Source organism: Oxyura jamaicensis, chromosome 1 (assembly GCF_011077185.1).
Source record: "Oxyura jamaicensis isolate SHBP4307 breed ruddy duck chromosome 1, BPBGC_Ojam_1.0, whole genome shotgun sequence".
NCBI lineage: Eukaryota > Metazoa > Chordata > Aves > Anseriformes > Anatidae > Oxyura > Oxyura jamaicensis.
Genome location: NC_048893.1, coordinates 112,028,762 through 112,047,841, shown reverse-complemented (window position 1 = coordinate 112,047,841; position 19,080 = coordinate 112,028,762). Strand labels below are relative to the sequence as shown.

The 19,080-nt window shown below is 37.2% G+C and overlaps 1 protein-coding gene across 5 annotated transcripts in view; it reads left to right on the top strand.

The window, feature by feature from the left end:
* DSCAM (DS cell adhesion molecule) overlaps positions 1–19,080 on the top strand; it is a 478,055-nt gene that overhangs the window by 157,286 nt on the left and 301,689 nt on the right. The gene's annotated exons all lie outside the window — the stretch shown is intronic.

Here is a 19,080-nt window from a genome sequence, read left to right as displayed (position 1 = left end):
GCACTTACACATAATTCTTTCTGGCTCTGTATTCTGATTGTTATCAAATGAATAGAGAATGATATGGTTTTCCTGCCTTGTTATATGACCGTTGTACTCCTCACATCTTTTCATATCTTTCTCTTGGTCTGATTCTATGGTAAATTTTGAGGAGCTATGTGCTTTTCCTTCTATTGAGTAGATGTTAACACAAGGTAAAGAAAGAAATTACTGGTTAACTTTGCAACTACAGTGTAAAACTAGCTGATTTAAGTATAGAAGAAATTGAATAATTCTTCAATTCCCTTTTCCATAACTTGAAATTCTTGAATTCTTGTTTTCTGCAACTTGAAAATGTTGATTCTTTTGAAGAGGTGAATATATCTCCATTTATTTATTTATTTTTCAACTTTGAGGAAAAAAAAATAATTGAATTGAGTGTTAGCATAAATATTTTCATATGAAGCAGTGTGTATGCTGGAAAATGCATTAAGGACAGTAGGTGGTTGAATGCATCAAACAAAATCAGGTTTGATGTATGATGAATTCTTTTAGCAATCGGTTGAGTTCTTATATTATGACTGGAAGGGGAAGAGATCTATCAGTATGCAAATTAACTTCACGTTAAATAAAGTATCTTCTAGTAGGCAAATTTAAGGTGTGTGTGAGGGCTGTACTCCTATTCAGGTTCAAAGGGTTCCTTTGAAGTACTGTGTATTCTATGAACAGACATTTTAATGAGTGAGTAAAGGACAAACATCAGCTGGTGTTAAGTGGCAGGAAATGTAGGCTATGTTGGTGTATTTTTTAAGAAATAAATTACAGTAACTTCTGATTAGATGACCAGATGCTGATAAAAATGTTCTGCTATGTCTGTAGAGTAACTACACCAAGAATGTTTATAGCTAGGGAGAAGAAGCAAAAGGAGCAGAATTGGTATGAGCAGCATCTTCCCAATGCACTTATCTTGCATGGGAAGAGGAGCTGTCTGTACAGAAAGTGTTGCATAAGCTTGCCTTGCTCATTCAGGTACATGGGACATCCTAAACATTCTGGAGCTGCAAGAGCAGGGAACAAGGAGATGAAGTTCGCAATGGTATGGAACAAATTGTATGTCAAAGGAAATTGCAGCAGAAATGAATAAAGGCAGCTTGTGCACTCCTCTGCCCACCTCTTACAAAGAAGACACAAAAATCAGAAAGCTCTTTGGAGTTTTTCTGGACTCACTGGTGCAGAAAGACAGTGGTGGTATAGCCTGCTAGAGTCTGAATGTTTCTGTTTTAAGAGAGTCAGGGAAGTATTTCCTGTCAGTTTAACCTTCAAGAAAGATGGGAAATCTTATCAGACTGGCAGTTAGCTGGCCACATGAAATGCAGTCCACAGTCAGAGACCATAACTCTGTTTAACTTAGTGAGCTTATTTTTGTATCTGTCATGGTATCTAACTCTTCTTATGCTTTAATCTGCCTAATGACAGAAGAACGACAACATAGTGCCCTGTGTTCATTTCGGTATGTCAGTAAAACCTTCTCTGTGCCACCCCTGACTCTGTGCCTATGCATGAGTTCTACACTCTGGTGTTTTATTTTGAAACAGTAGGTGAGGGAGCAGCACAATGTGGGTGGCATCAATTTAATACTGTGTTTTGCTTCTTCAGCTGACCTAAAAACTCTTAAGAGATCATTTTGCTTGAAGAAAGTAGGGCAGACTTGTCCAGCTGTGATTTTTAGAAGCTGCTTTTTACAATACACAGGATGCTGTGGGGAGCAAACTTTCTGCAGTATTAGGTCTAACACAGAGCAGAGAGTTGCTGTCCCATTTAACTTCCTGCTCTAACATGCAGGCCTGCCTGTCTGTTCTGGTAGTAACAATTTGTTTTCATGGCACATGCTTTGGGGGTTTGCCAGGCTATTTTCCCATTGCAAACTGTAACCTCTACATTAGTGTATGTCACAACCAGGTATGAGATTTTATTTTTGGAAAAAGCATTCTGAGATGATTTGCAAGCAATAAAGTTGTTAGTGGCTGGTGAAGTGCACCATCTTCTAGTTATTTCTGATGTGTATCTAGATTTATTAAAAACTGTTGCAGCTCTGCTAAGAGTGATAAGCCCCTTCCCTGCTTTTCTTTCTTTATTTTTAGAAATAGCTCTATGCCTGTAGGTTATGAGGATCTGAGTACCTGGATTTGTACCTCTAATAATTCCACTGACCAAGCACTCAGAGTCAGTGAATTTAGCAGTGGCATAGCAAGTTAAATACAGCTGCTACTGGATGGGTTAATCATTTTTCATATTGCTTGTTCATGCATTTTAAACAGTACTGGCAATGCAGAATATTATATTTCATGTTTGATGGATAGTATGGACTGAATTATATTTCATGATCCAAGTCATACTGACAAGAACATAAACAAGTACAAACAGAAAATAAACCTTCACTGACCATAAAGTGAATGTGTGTTGTATGCAATGTTATGATGGAAATCTTCTCTTCCAAGGCATCAAGGCTGCCGGAGTTCAAGAAACATTTGGACAACACTGTCAGACACACGATCTGATTTTGTGTGTGTGTGTGGTCCTTTGGGGTCTCAGGAGATGGACTCGATGACCCTTGTGGGCCCCCTCTAACTCATATAATCCATGATATTTTCTGTTGTTAAAAATGGTTTGCACATTTCAAATTTTTTATTTTGCCAATGAAAAAAATACCTTCTCACACATGCTTTAGGTCTAAGATCAGTGTTCATTTAAGTGATAATTAACTTAACAGGGTTTGGAAATGAACATAATTCAGGCTTTGGAATTTTCTTTCTGGCACAATTTAATATAGTTGGCCAAAGTATTATGCAATTGGCAAGTACCAGGAAGGTGCTTTGCTCTTTTCATGCTGTAAATGAATCTTAAGTATGCCGAGGGCTTTTGATGACTTCATTGACCGTTTTTTTTTTTTCTAGACATCCCTACCCTTGGATATGTCCAAAATTAGAAATGATCCAGCTGTGAAGGGAGTCTAAGTAAGAAGAAAAGAGGTTACTCAGTTAAAAGCCAAGTTTGGGGAAACCAGCGAGGGATGAAATGCTGTATCTGTGTGATAGGTGTTGAGAAATCATAGAAAATCAAGAGCACATAGTCTAAGCATTCAAACTGTATCTCTTTGCTAAGGGTCAAATGGTGCATTATGATTTACTCTTAAAATAGATGCTTTTTTATTATATTTGAACTGTTAAATAGACACATAGTGCTGAAAAAAATGAACAACTGATGCCTGAAATTTCAGACAATTCTCTTTCCAGTATTTGCCATGTTCTACTAATTTTCCCCCACATTTTTCTAGTCCTGTGCAAAGACCAAACAGAAAAACAACAGGGGCACAGCATGTGATACTCTCTGTGCTTCTGGGAGACCTGAGGAAGGCTCTGAAGACCTGTGTTTTCTAAGGAAGCAGCAAACATGTGCAGCTGGGCCCCCAAGCTGGGATCAACCCTGAGTGTTAGCAGCACATTGACGTGGTCCAAGTCATCTTCTGTACGTGATTTGCATCAGGGATGCCCAGCTCAACAGAGCAAGTGGACAAAGAGAATCCAGTTTGTCAGGATGGGGCCATATTTCCACACCCTACCAAAGTCTGCCTCCTTGTTTCCCTCCTGCATTAATGCCTTTATAGTAAGGTTCTGCCCCACGACGCATTGTGGAATCTGTCTTATCCATAGCAGTGTAATTATTGACTCAGATTTTATTTATTTATTTATTTATTTATTTATTTTTCCTGGAGCTTTCTGCTTTAGAGCTGACTTTCTTTACGAGATGTGTGTGTATGCATCTTCCATTGGACTTTGAATGTAAATATGCTTAAGTTTTTGGCTGGCTGAGAGCAATTTAAAGCTGCTTTCCTAGAATATAGGGATGTAAAGTTTAAAAGTGAACAAACAGTTCCTTGTGCAGAAATGTTATTTGTGTGCATGATATCCTCTTTATTTTGCTGTTTATTGCTTCGTGTTCCTCCTTATTCTCCTTATTTCTGTTTTCTTTGTGTTTACAGTCTCCCTGGCTTATTAACTCTGCAGTGCCATCTTACTTTGCTGGTGGTGACAGGCTGTCATACTTCTGTAGATTTCCCCATTACAGAACCCCACTAGTGACAAACACTGACTCATCAAGTGGCACAGGTCCAAAATCACAACTGGAAAAATCAGAAATGCAACCTCTGAAGCTTCCCTCTAAGGACTACCCTAAACTCCTGCAGTTCTTGCCCTCCCTTCCTCCTGTCTCTTCTGCTCACTGCCACCACCATGACTACGGCTCCCAAAGTGACTGGTTCAGAGTCTCTGGGCTGCAGCAAGTGTCTGTGTGTGCTCCACTGCTGTGTTAAGCCAGAGAAACATGGCAAGCTGCTGTGGGCAGGCAAAGCAGTCATGAACAGGTGTTCACTTTACCTGTCTTTTGCTTTTTCCTAGTTCTTAATGCTTCTCTCCACAAAGATGGGGCTGTCTAATACCTTCATTCCCAACATGTTAATTGTAACCCTGGAGGGTTTGCCTTGGAGAAGGCAAGAAGAGAGATGTAGCTTTGTATTGGATTGGCTTGCTAGGCTGTGAAACTGGTGTTGATGCAGAGAGTAATGCAGTTTACAGCAAATGAAAACATCTGAAAATTTTACTGCATTCTGTATCTGAAAAAAAAAAAAAAAGGCAAACACAAAACAACAACAAAAACACTTTGTTATTATTTCTTTCTATCATTAAAGTTATGGATGATGGTCATACCATAGCAGAAAACAGTATATCAAGTTGATGGCAAGAACCTAGAGGAGGTGAACAATGTCAATTGCCAGGGAAACCAATTTTATTTTCCAAAGAGGGAGGTGAAAGGCAAGGTCATCCAATACAAAGCTGGGAAGAGACAGAAATTACATTTTGCCAATTAATTATCAACCAGCCAATCTATAGCCTGTAGCTTTCCTGCAGACCTATAATTGGGAGCAAAACCCATGCATTCAACCTTCAGACCTTCCAACACGTGATGTAAGGTATAAGTGTGTAACAAATCATCAACAGAGGACACCTGTGCTGTCATGCATAGTACACCTAACTGATCAATTTAATTCCTTAATTAATTATTGATAGATTTTGATGCCTCCATTGCTTTTATTTTTAAAATTTAATTTTAATTAATTATCATTGGAATGCAGTAGTTTATTTGAAAAAAGAGGGGTAAAATGAGAGCTTTTCTTAGTTAAGGCTGCTGTTCAGGATCTTTATTGAGAAACATTTGAATGAATATTTCAGAGAACTTCATGAAAAATAACACATTAGGCTTACTATAAAAATAGAGGAAATGATGATGAAGAGCACTAAGAAAGAGAGGGAGATGAATATGAGGGGAAGAACATTTTAACAAAAGGATCTCTGTTCTCCACAAAAAGCCTGCTTCCTAACCTGCATCTGCAGGCAGTTCTGAGTGAAGAAATTAGTTGACATTTTTTCCCTCCCCCCTCTGACTCTATCCCTGAGGACTCAAAGATGTTTAATTTGATATGCTTTTGAGTTCTCCCTCTCACCCTCTAAAATCTCCAGAGATATTTTATCATGCGAGACTTAAAATTTAGATGTTGTTAACCTATTACCTTAGCCAAGCTTGTATTTCACTGCTTTCTTCATCAAAAGATAAAACAAGTAAAAGATTCAAAATGTATTCATACATACTCTTTTAGAGGCAAGCTATAAGCAAATATAGATTTCAGTAAGCAAACACTACCGCAAGCTCCTGATTCTGCTTTTCCATGGATCAGTGGGTTAACTATGCCTATGAGAAGGCTTTCAGTTGTGTGATGGTTGTGACAGGTATTAGATTGGAAGGAAAAAGAGACAAAAAGGCTATCACTCAAAATAGCACAAGGCTGGTGCTTACGAAATACAAGAAAAGAATTGAGCTTAGGCAGAAAAGTTAGTCACTGTTTACCAACATTTTAGAGCATTAGTGGGCCCTACTAAATGAGATGGATGCTCAGCCTTGTCTGCTCCAGTTTTTTAATTAATGCCTTTTTTTTTAACCTTTTTTTTTTTAAAAAAAATATTATTTACTTTACCTTTTTTTTTTTTAACCTTACTCTCCTGAATAAGAAAAAGAAAGAACTAAAAATTAAAGTGAACAAAAAAGTCTCTTTGAATGATCACAAATAACTCCTGATGTTTAGAACTTTTCAGAACAATTGGCAATACGGTGAGATTCAGCATACAGATACTCTTAATGTTCTGTGATGAGCCAATATTCTGGTGGGCATTTCATTACAGGAGAAGCTGATGGTAAGCAGGGGAATGGTGCACTGTTAAAAAGAAGCCTAATGAAGTTGGCAGAAAAAGCCCTGGTTTTGAAGAGCTGGCAGAAACTGCCCTTGCTACAATGAAGACCTGCTTGGATGGCACTGGAATATCAGCCCCATTAGCCATTGTTTTTAATGCCTTTGCATCCTGACAGGAGACAAAGCAGTTTCTCTGGCACATGGTAATCTTGGGAGTGAGCTGGACCCAAGGCTTGCATAAAAATGTTGGTATTGTGTGGTTTCCAGCTGTGGAATTTTGTCAGCAGTTTATTTTACCTTGAATTAAATGGATGGTGCATGGGAATAGTATAGGAAAGTGAACAGCAGCATCTTGCACGCAGTCCCATGAGGTGCTCTGTATGTTCGGTTCCAATCTTTGTATTATGATTTCATGATTTCAAGTCTCAACACTAATGATTTTTGTCTGTTGAGGATGTGGAGCTGACTCCTATTAAACAGTGAAAGAAATCTGGAGATAGGGAATTTAGGGCTTTGGATAATGGAGAAGACCTGCTTTTGTGAAAACAGGCTATCATATTTTAAAAAAAAGCTTGCACTTCACTTTACTACTTAAATCCAGCACCTCACTGAAATGAATGAATACTCATATGGCTACTCATATTAATGAGAGACAAAACTGTGATACAAAGACTAAGATACATGTTAACACATGGATTTTATAATTTCTTTATTATTTATGTGTATGATCTGTAATGTTGCCTTTTTTTTTTTTTTTTTTTTTTTTTAATTCTGTTGCAGGCTTAGAAATGGTACTGCCTGAGTTTATATGCAGGTTTCATTTTTAAAGCTGTATTCATAGGCTAGAAAAGTAGAAGCAGTACTGCTGTAGAGGAAAGATTCAGCTGCAAATTCTGCAAGTGGGGAATCAGAATATACATTTTTTTTGTTTATGCCTGATTTGTGGAAAGCATAGAGGAGGTGGCACAAATGCCTAGTTCAGAGACTTAAAATAACTCCTTTATTTATCTTCCTTACTTCTATTAGGGGTTAAACTTAAGTGGATTGTGTTTTTTTGTGTGTGTGTGTTTATTATTACTATTGTTTTTTTTTAATGTTCAGATGTTTGTAGTGTTTGACTGAATCAGAAGATGAATGGTCTGCACTTGGCAAGCACTGATTGATCTGTAAGGGATACAGAGAGAGAAAAAATTCTCCCCCCTGGAAGAATTTTCATTTCAATAAATGAATCTTCATTTCAATAAAGAGCCAATAAAGAGCCTTTTTTTTTTTTTTTTTTTTTTTTTTTTTTTTTTTTTTGCGGGGTTGTGGATAAGATTGACTTGCAAATGGATTAGTTTGAAGAACTAGAAATACTAGAAATAAATGAAAAATGCAAAGGTTTCTCTTTCCTCTTAGGGTTAATTCTCTTCCCTTCTTCCATTTTCATGCTGTAATATCAACAAAAACTCTATTACACTAAAATCAAAACAGCTGGGGGGAGGGAAGGGGGTGAATATAGAAAGACAAATAGAAGGTCAGTAGACGTATTTATTCCTGCACACATTTGCTTTCCCTCTCCTTATACTTCATACGTTTTTTAGCAGTTTCCATCAGGTAGTATATTATCTGATGCAGTGTCATTATATTGTAGGAATTGCAGTGGTTCTACAGTTTTCTAGATGTCATCCTGCCAGATATGTAAGCCTACAGCAGTTTGCATTTGTTACCCTTTCTGGTGTGCTCAAAATATCTTCTAGTATTCATGTACAGATATAAAAGATTGCTTCACAGAGAGATGAATTGAACCAGCTTGTCATACCTATAAAAATCAATGTATTTTTGGAAGGGGTAGATATATGAGGAATAAACCAGAATCTGGGAATTCTCAGCTTCTTATAGTCCTGTCAGAAGTCTAAATTATTATAGCAAAAGTCATAGGTCTTAAAATGAGCATATACCATATATTTTCCATTTTGGTAGAACGGGGATCCCCAATTAGGAAAGGTGGGAACTGTGATCCCACTGACAATGCCTACCTTTCACAAACACATTGTTCTGTGTGCCTCATTCTGTGACACCTGGCTATGATTAATAACTACCTTTCTTATGGCTTGGAGAAAAAAAAAAAAAAAAAAAAAAGTCTGAAAAAATAAAACACATTTTCCTCTACTCTCCCAGTTTCTCTTTAAATCTTGGCAGAACATACAAGTCTGCATCTTTTTGTCAGTACTGTGCTTTCTGATACTTCATACTGGTGCTATTTTATATTGATACCAAGTTCAACAACTCTGCAGAGCACCTAGAAAAACAAACAAACAAACAAACACTCACCTGCACTATGCTCTGTTAGCGCTCCTTGCCTAACATAAAACCAGAGGCAAACTGAGAAACAGGAAATAAAGAAAATAATGTATTTTATGTAAGAAAGCATTTAGTTGCAACAGATATATCCCATTAGTGCTGTGATGACATTAGATGCCAGGATATTCCATTTTAACTAGATCATAAATTTTACTTTGCCTAGAGGATTTATCATCAGTGATATCTGTGTCCCAGTACCTCCTTTATGGTTTGCAATCTCAACTTTGGCCTCTTTTCTAAGACATCTTTTATCAAGAAATTGGAACTTGGTACTCTTGTAAATTAGGATTGGAGTGCAAAGCTGGATTTTGCTGCCTCCCTCCTGTTGACAAATGTTCTTTCTTTTAATCAAGCTGGAAGACAAGAAAATGAATTAAACATTAGCTGAATTGGTGAGCTAAATGTTAAAATCCTTTCTGTATAAAGGGATATAGTATTTTACCTCACAGGTGTCTAAACAGCCACTTGGTTAGTTAAGATTAAAGGTGAACAGCATTATTTTATCAGAAATGAAATAAACCTGCTTTTTTTTTTTTTTTTTTTTTTTTTAAATAATGTTTTCCTTAGCAAACGTTTAATCTATGAAAACCTTATCCTTCATCTGCAGCAATTACTAACGTCTTTTTATACCTTTGGGGAAAAAAGCAGATAGACAGAGAGACAAGAATAACTACTCCAAACTTAGTAATTAATCAATTTAAAGAGAAGTAATATAGCAAAATGATGGATATTTGTAGATATAAGTACAGAACTACAGATAAAGCACTCGAGTATTTATCAGAATTTCTATTTATTTTAATCTCTTGCTAACACTACTGGTTTAAAATGCACGCTTGCTTGTAGAGACGCCTACCAGAGTGGAAATGTTCTTTATGATGGGGGCCTTCCTCTCGATTAGGACCTCAAAGTGTTTCTATAAGTCAGATGTTTGCAAACAAGAATAACTTCAGTTGACTGATATTACATGGTGACCAATTCTTAAGTTAGATAATCAGAGACCTGGACAGAAGTAGACAAAATATATAAATCAATATCTAAATATGGCTTCTTTTCCCCCTACACCTGTCTAATTTTCAATGAAAATTTTCTGAACAGATGAGCTCATCTAGTGCTGTAAAAAATCCGTTATTAAGTTTCTTAGTGTCTTCATAGAATAGAGAGGAAAAAAGAAAGTTGAAATGCTGGGGTAAAAGAGTAAGTTGAAGAAACCAAATTCAGAGTTAGGCCAAATTTTGCCATAAATAGGGCTGAATCCTTTTAGGAACATAAATAGAACATACAAACAAACAAACAAACAAACAAAGAAGCTGCAGTGACCACTTTCACAGTAGATGAGTACAGGACTCTGCCTTTTTTCCACGTGAAGCTTTACAAGGGAGTTTTTGGAAGTGCTTACCCGCTCATAGTTCAGTGGGATTCTTTTCAGTTTGTTTTGTTCTCTCAGTGCTTTGTCACGTTTGACTCCTTCAGCTTTTGCAAGTCCTTCTGCTCTGGGAAATACCCAGGGATGGAAATTGCACTGTACTTCCCTTGGAGCAGGGGCTAATTTTCACACCATAACAATCCAGGACAGCATAAAGGGAACTGTTTGAAGCACAGCCCACCAGTGCATGAGGCTGTGTGCATTAATGCTGTGGCACCCCCTTCCAGACAATATCAGTTCTGCTAGGGCCTATGACAGTGTTTCTCCTTGCAAGAAAGTGAATCAGTGCCTCACTTCTCCATGGGCATATGTGAAAGGTAGCCTCCAATTAAGATATCAGACAATATCTCAGAGAAAACACTGATGTCTATACATAAGGGAGAGAGCTCTTGGCAGCTGAATAACAATACCTCCTCACTCCATTGCCTTTTGAAAGGGAAGCACAACTTTCCTTCTTATCCTTATCTGAACTGTGCTTATGAGACAAGAAACATCCTTTTTGCTTTTATTTTCTCATGTACTCAGCATAATTTGATAAAAGTGAAAGAATCAAAATCCATGACCCGATGTGGAGAAGTATCATTTACTGCCTTATTGAGCTTTCAGTTTTGCAGCTGCCTAGACAGTCTTTTCCATAGGATTTTGTTGCTTGAGTCTATCTGGTCTTACCCTCTGGGTGAGAAATGTCCCATGCTGCTTGATGTGGACATAGTGGTCTTCTAGGCATTGTTACCCTTACATACGTGTGCTGTTGTAAAAACAAAAACAAGAACTGTGTATTACTTTTCTACCATTTTTTTTTTTTTTCTGGAATGGGATTTATTTTTAAAACATATTTGGCTGTGATCTCATTCACCCTGGTTAGTGCATATATCACACTTAGTCTTATAGCTGTTGGCTCCCAGACTCTCTGGTGGGGTATGGACACTGAGGACCAGGCAAGTGCTATATCTGTGTCCCAGTGAACACAGATATATGTGGCTTGAATATGAGCAGTACATGTGGCTTGAAGTGCCAAGTTCATCCTTTTGGATTTCAAAGACTGACACATGGTCATCCATAGGGAACAGGCCTGCTAGGAATGTGACTGCCTGTGGTCAGTTAGTCATGTGTGATTGGTATGCTCATGATCTTTACACATACAGTTATTTCCCTGAATGTTTTCCCATTTTATTGATAGATTTGTTTTAATTATCCAGGCAACTAACTAAGTGCTGTATTCTTTTGCCTACTCCAAATGCTTCATCATCCAGGGGTCCCACAGGGTAGGATGTACACTATGGATGTCACCTATGGATGTCTGTGCTGGATGCCATCTGCTCAAGGTTTGTGTAATCCTACCATCAGAATAGTTTGAAAGGGATCTTTATAGATCACCTGGCCCATCTCTGTGCCGGGGGTAGGAACACCTTAAAGTCTATGCCATTTCTCAGAGATGCTGAGCCAATTTTTTGCTAAACTGAAGGTCAGGCCTTCAGGTCACCTGTTCTTTCCCACATGCACCCTGCTCTTGCTCAAAATGTTCTCCTGAACAGAACCTAAGTCAAGCTTTGTCAAGCTTATGGTAGATGAAGCAAAATCTTTCTTATTTCTACTTGCCCTTTACACATTTACTGTGTTTGAAGACTTCCTTTTGCTCTTTCAAAGTATTTTCTTATTTAGACAGACTAAACAACATCCTTTCCTTCAGTCTTTCATCCTGTGTTTTGTTTTCTAGGCCTTCCAATGTTTTCATTAGTCTCTTACAGAATATCCTGCTTAACGTATTAGATACTTGTTCCAGATCAGTACTCTTAGCATTTCATTAATAAATTTTCAGGATATGTGCCCAAATTTAGATACGTCTTCAGGATGAGGTGAAAGAGATCAATGTGTTTGTTGATTTTTGCATCTCTGGTGGGGTTTCCAAACCCTGGTATGAAAATTTGGCATGCTGATGCCTGTGCTTATTGTGTACCTCAGCACAGAAATGATGCTGTTATGCTGCTATAAAATATTTTTCTTTCCAGAACATTGAAAAGCAAGCAAAACTTCACATGATCACTGCTTTAATCAACCTTTGAATAGTGGCATTTCAGTCTCTTGACATGTGCTGTAGACTACATCTTCAGTACAAAATGATGACCTTCATGTAACTTTCCTAGTACTCTGTGAAGTATGTCAAAACATTGCCTGTCCTCCTCCCCTTATTCCTGCTGGTCCAGCACCACATACAAAGCACTTTTTATTCTGCCTCTTTGAAATCTCCAACACTTTCATATGAGAACTTTTAAAATAATGGGCAGAAATATATTTTTTTCTAAACTTTCACAGCTTATCATATTATTGAAGATGTCCATTATACAAGATACCCCTGGTAGGTTTGCACTCTCTCTTCACCAATCTTTCCTGGTGAATGACTCCGATTCACATTGGGGTCCAAGAGGTTAATGCACAACTGCACTGTGAATAACTGTGTCTGCCAGTTAAGCAGAGGAAGCTAAAAAGGAAACAATGAAAAAGCATTTACTGGAGCCTGCTGGGTGATTAGGTGGACCGTAGACACAAATTAGATTTAAACTCATATTTTTAGAGCCTTGGATGTTTGAATCAAGCCTGCCACAGAGATAAAACACTCTGTATCTCCTGCAAGACAGATGCTTGCTGTCGAGAAGGGGATCATGACAGTTCAGCAGGGAGTTCTTTGCCAGCCTCTTAGGAGCAGTCAGCATTAAATTCAATGACCTGTGATCTAGCTGATAATCAGAAATAAGCAGGACAGGAAAAAGAAGAAAAAGCTTTTTAGTGAGACTGAGTTTTTAGCTGATATGCTATAAATATATGTCATCAAATATATAAATATATGACATCAAATATAAATTTGATGGGGTTTTGTTTAGTTTTCAGAATATGTCCACTGAAAAGAACAAAAATGGTTACATTCTGCTTCAGTTTGGCTGCTGCATTGGCTGAAGAATTCCTTTCCCCATATATTTTTACACTTACATTTTATTTAATCATCTGCAGAACATAATACAGCTCTGGAAAATAAATGACAGATGACATTTTGGCTTTTCTCAGACACAGTGCCTTGCATCTAAAAAAGATGGTAATACAGGAACAAAAACATGTTTGTTTTTGCTATAGCTGTGCTATTGATAAATGTTCTGTCTTTTCATCTTGCTTCAGGAAGAAAGTATGAATTAAACATTAATTGAACTGTATTGACTGCCAACGTGTAGAAATCTTATTGTAGATGTTAGAGAGTGAAGAAGGCTTCAGGGTAGATTGCTGTTTCTTCATTGATTATTTCAGTGGTAAAAAAGACTTGCTGACAGAGTGCTGCTCTTATGTGAGTAATATTTACTTCCCATAATATTGCAACAGAGGTGAAAAGTATAGGAAATACACAATGTGTAATATATGTTCTATATGACATTGTGGAGTAGGAAATGCTGCTGATCTCTCTTTCAATTTTTCTTTGCTTCTAACTGCATAAAGATTTTCAGCTTCTCTCAAGAGAAAGATATCATACAAAATTATATCCTACTGGTGGCTGTGAATTTTCTTCCCCTTTGCTATGTTTTTTTTTTTTTTTTTTTTTTTTTTTTTTTTTTTTTGTGGTGATGGTGCTACAAATCTACGTGCCTTTTCTTTCTTGTGGCTCTTCTCTGTGTACAATAATAGGCTTTCCAGTACCCATAGTAACGCATATTGAAGGTGACGGGCAAAGAATCCCAAAGCTGAAATTCTTGGCCTAGATGACTGCACTAGAATTTAAACGAAACGTACAGTAGTGTCTGTACAAGAGACCCCGTAAGCACTGACTCATTGGATGAACGGAGGATTTTAAAATATGCTGTGACTTGAAGACTTCTATAATGTATACATAGAAGTGAATCTGACTGAAGTGATGCTTTTCCTTTCGGGGTTGGACAGCCAACATTTGCAAATAGCCTAAAAATAAATACAGCTCTGAAAAATCGCTAGTGCTCAGAGCAGGTGGTCATATACTGCATATAAAAATACAATGTGACTCTCACAAAAACTGCACAAAAAGGGCTTTCTGGATGAAGGTTTTGCTTATCTGTGAGGGCTGTTATTATTAACCCTTTATGATACAATAGCATTTTCTCACAGTAAAACATAATTTTCAATGTCTTAAGGAATTTTGATTTTGGTGGTACTAAATATTTAACGACTTTTTATGTTGACAGATTCTTTGGAATCACAAGAACAAATGTTATTTTCTTTTTCCATTCCAATCATGTCTATCAATATCTTGCTTGAGTTATAGCAGTGGCTAATGACTGAATAATTCACCTTGTATATCTGTATTCATTTTTCATACTACTGAGTCTGGATTTTGGGGTTTTTGTTTTCTCTCCACCCTCCCCTCCATTTTATGATTAAATTAATTTCTTGTTGGGTTGCTGGAACACTGATTGCAGGCACTTGCTGTTAGTCTCAGGCCAAGGACAATGCAAGAAGCAGAGGATTTAAATCTCCCTGCATGTCTCATGAAATCAACCCTAAGTATAAGCAAACACCTTTAGGCATGAGAAAGAACAATCATTTTCTACTCTCCACATCTACACTTAGAGAAGTCCATCTTCCAAGGCTGTCAGTAAGGACGATCATTGGTGAATTACGGATGTAGAAATTCAATAGTTTAATTTATCTAAACTGCACTTGATATATCTCTAATATACCTATATTTTATCCAAACTACATGTACAATAACATTTACTGATACAAATGTATTTCCACTGAGTTGCCATTGCCACCACATACCCATCTCAAATTTGCTGTGGTACCTGATGGAAAGAAGTTTTCACTTTTTGTGTATGAAGATGAACTTTTCTTCAAATATGATTTCCTTTCCTTCTTTTGTACGTAATCTCCTCCCCCTCAGAGATTTGAGGATTGAGGCTTTGATAAGAAACAGAAATAAGAAGGGGTGTTTGTGATTTTTTTTATTATTATTTTATTTATTATTATTTTTTTTTTTCAAGATCTCTTATGTCTCTTGTTGGATACTTCAGGCACCAGTTGCTTTAGCAATAATGTGAAAACATATTATTGACTTTGTCTACCTCACTTTGGGCAAACAGAATGCATGTTATAGCATAAAATGCCAGAACCAGTTAATTTTGTGCAGAGATCTATATTAGATTGTTGGAATCTGAATAAGACTTCTTGCATCATTTCCTCCTAGAGGAGAAAGGGCTCAGGTTACAGGTGCATCCAAATATACCTGATACAGACAACAGATTAACATGTCTATATCCAGTTCTGCCTAAATCGTTGCAGTCTCCCGCCTCAAAACATAAAGCCTTTATTAAGGTTAGGTGATATATCTTGGATTAAAATTGAATGCATTCCAACATCAGAAGTTTGAGGGATCTAGACAAATCTGATTATTTACTCATTTCATCTGTCTTGGAAAAATGGAAACATTAGTGAAGGTAATGTGTGTTATTTATGAGTTGTTCCCTAACTCCTTACTAACTGATACTTACTGCGAGGATCCCAGAGAAGTGGTGTCCTGATTTCAGTTAGGACAGAGTTATTTTTCCTACTAGTAGTTGGTAGGGTGCTATGTTTTGGATTAGGATGAGAAGAGTGTTAATAACATGCTGATGTTTTAATTCTTGCAGAGCAGTGCTTACACCAAGCCAAGGACTTTTCAGCTCCTTGCTCTGTCCTGCCCATGGGCAGGCTGGGGGTGCAGCAAGAGCTGGGAGGGGACAGACCCAGGACAGCTGACCCAAACTGTCCAAAGGGGTACTCTATACCATCTGACGTCATGCTAAACAATATATAGGGGTGGCTAGCCGGGGGCAGGGGGGGACGGCTGCTGGGGGATAGGCTGGGCATCAGTCAGCGGGTGGTGAGCAATTGCATTGTGCATCACTTGTTTCATACACACTATTATTATTATTATTATTATTATTATTATTATCATCATTATTATTTCCTATCTTAATAAACTGCCTTTATCTCAACTCACAGGCTTCACTTTCCTGTTTCTCTCCCCCATCCTAGAGAAGGAGGGGGGAGGGGGAGCGAACGGCTGTGTGGTGTTTAGCTGCCGGCTGGGTTAAACCACAAGTGGCTAGAGTGGGGGAAGCTTAACTCAAAGGGCACGTGGTCCAACTTCTTACTCTTACTACAGTGAAGCACACCCTGGTCTTGTGTGTTGTGTGTAACACATTCTCTTCATCACATCATCCAAGTAACTTGGTACAATTACCTCTATCTGGGGTTTGAACCTATGGACCTTCAAGGGCCATGTAAAGTCTTCATGTGGACCTAGTAATTCCATCACATCTTCCATCTACCAGAGAGATGCAGGTCAAGCCAGAAGAAAAGTTATTTTTCTGTTTTAATTAGCATGCCCAAAAACGTCTGTGACAAAAGCTTTTTTCTTCTTGAGGTAGTTTGATATGAAGTAGGCTTTTGCTATCACAGCTATATGTTTGTGATGTTTAGCTCCTGCAGGTCTAACTGCATTCAGAAATGATGTCTGCAAGCTTCTCTTCAGAGAGCACAAACTTGTTATGCTTCAGTCGTTACATTACATCTTCAGCTTTTTAAGTTTCATCTTTTAGCATCTTGTTTTCAATGTGTCTAGTTGAAAGATTTCAGTTCTCAGAGGTGGCACTTCAGTGTTGTGATCTAGACCTTGAGGTCCGTGTTCTAAATTGTTGCCAGCTTGTCAGATTTTATATTTGAGGCATGTTTGTGAAATGCAAGTTGAAACCTTACATTCCAGTATCCTAGATTGTGCCACACACTACTTTGAGCTAAAGAATTTGAGTCCAGGTAATAATTTAGGCATCCTACTAACTGGCAGTACCAAGAGTTTGGTATGGTAGCAGATCAGTTTCAGCAATGCTATGTTACTTTTTTGACTACTTTGTCTGAAGTAGAATGAATTGTTTTCAGCTCATGTTACCTCTCAGTTTTCATGCTGGTATTTTTTTTATTACTATATCTTGAACCTGATTTTCTATTAATTTCCATGTATTTTGTAGTGTGGTAAACACAAAGATATGAACCTAGGATTGGCAGCTGGAGCCTACAGCCTAGTAGATCTGTGAGCCCAGTTTTGCTTTAGGCTTTAAGCTTATCTCAGGTTTGCCAGAGGGAGCATGGGCCATGCTCCTACAGCTGCAAAGCCTTCACCTCCCTGTTGGACCAGAGCTGTGCTTGCTGGGGACCAGGCTGCACACTGCTCTGTACCATTGTCTCTTCTGTCTGCTACCATCTACTATGTGTGGCACAGAAAAATTATCTGTAAACAGAAGATAATCATGCCACCCTCTGCTTCAAATTGCGCACCTTTTGTACTCATGCCCTTGTCATTATTTTAATTAATATTTGTCTGATAACTCTAAGTACTTTCTTCCTTTAACTTGTAAAATGTGTGAGTTCATTCAATCAAACATTAATTCAGTCCTCAAAATATATTTGCATTACAGATTGATCGTATAGTTTGCACTAAACCATCATATCAGTGTAACCCTAACTGCCAGAAGCAGCCACTTTTAATTGTCTCCAATGGTGACTTGTCAAAAATTGATCCTCTTTGTATTCTGAAACCACAGTGACTACTTTCTAAGGTAATTACCTAGTGATGCCCAGAAAGGAAGATAAATGTATGATAATAACTTCTAGCATAAAGAATTTGGTAATTATCAGTATGAAACATAACTACCTGAACTGTGATTTTTTTTTTTTTTTTTTTTTTTGTGAATGAATGAGCAATAACATGCTGTATAAGTTGAAATCTGCAATGCATGATGTGCTGAACTGAAAGTATTTCACCTTTTGAAAACTGAATTTGCAATGTTAGAACTGTTACTAAGTAGAGATTTTTTTTCTGTTAACTGCAAAAGCTTTGCATGAGTTTTGGAAAGGATAGTTTGCATGCAAAATCACAGGTCTGGCTTCATTTTTGGCATGATATGATTTCCCATATTTCCAAAGTCAGCCAACCACTCCATCATACAAAGGGGTCTGGAAATGGCTGCGAATTTTGACCGCCATTATTTTTTAATTGAAAAAGTGTTTTGGGCTATGGTATTGGGCATATTTCCTTCTACTATCTTGAAGCCTGTGGGGTGTGCAGTTTCAACTGGAGAAAAGATATTTATATTTATATATATCTTTTGAGGATCTTGCTTTAACTAGCCAAGATTATTTTCTGTGGCTAGTGTAAGAAAAGATGGTAAAGAAATTGTATTTATGTCTGAGGCCAGAAAGTTTCCTCTCCAACTGTAATGATCTGTCAGATCATTTTAAATATTTAGAGATGAAAAATTTAAAACCAAATGGTATTCACTGTCATTTATTAAGCATTGCTAATGGATAATGTCCCTGTTTGCAACTCATGGACTAGTCCTCTCTATATGTATTTTTTTGGCTAAGAACTTTTGGTTGAGTCCTCCAATTTTCAAAGCTTAGAAAGTGTAGAAGTTTCCATTTGAGGAGGCACTGAACAAGTTAGCCCTGAAGTTGGATGTAGTTTTCCTTGTCCAGTGGTAAATCCACCTCTAAGCAAGTTTTTTTGTTTGTTTGTTTTTTTAAACTAATTAATTTAATAAGCCTCAAATACCAGTTTGTCAGCATAATACAATATATCATTTAATATGAAAGGACAGGGAGAGATGTGCCTTTGAAACTCCTGCTGGGTAGAAATTAAATTAGTGCTCTTACCTTATGTATTTTGTATAGTCTGCACTCTGTATGTGTATAATTGCCATTAAGGTTTTTCATGTGTTGTTACAAAAGTATAAACAGGTCCCTCCCTGCAAACCCAACATGAACAGACTATATAACACACAGGAAAACATTTACTTTTGGTGCTGAAATTTTGTTTTCTTAGTGTTACTAATCCTTAACCTAGTTAGCAGTTAGAACATAGTACATTTCAGAAAGCTATATTAGGGAAAAGTCCTTGTACAAAGTAAACCTGGTTCTTATCACTACTTTTTTATTTTATCTTATTTTATTTTATTTTATTTTATTTTATTTTATTTTATTTTATTTT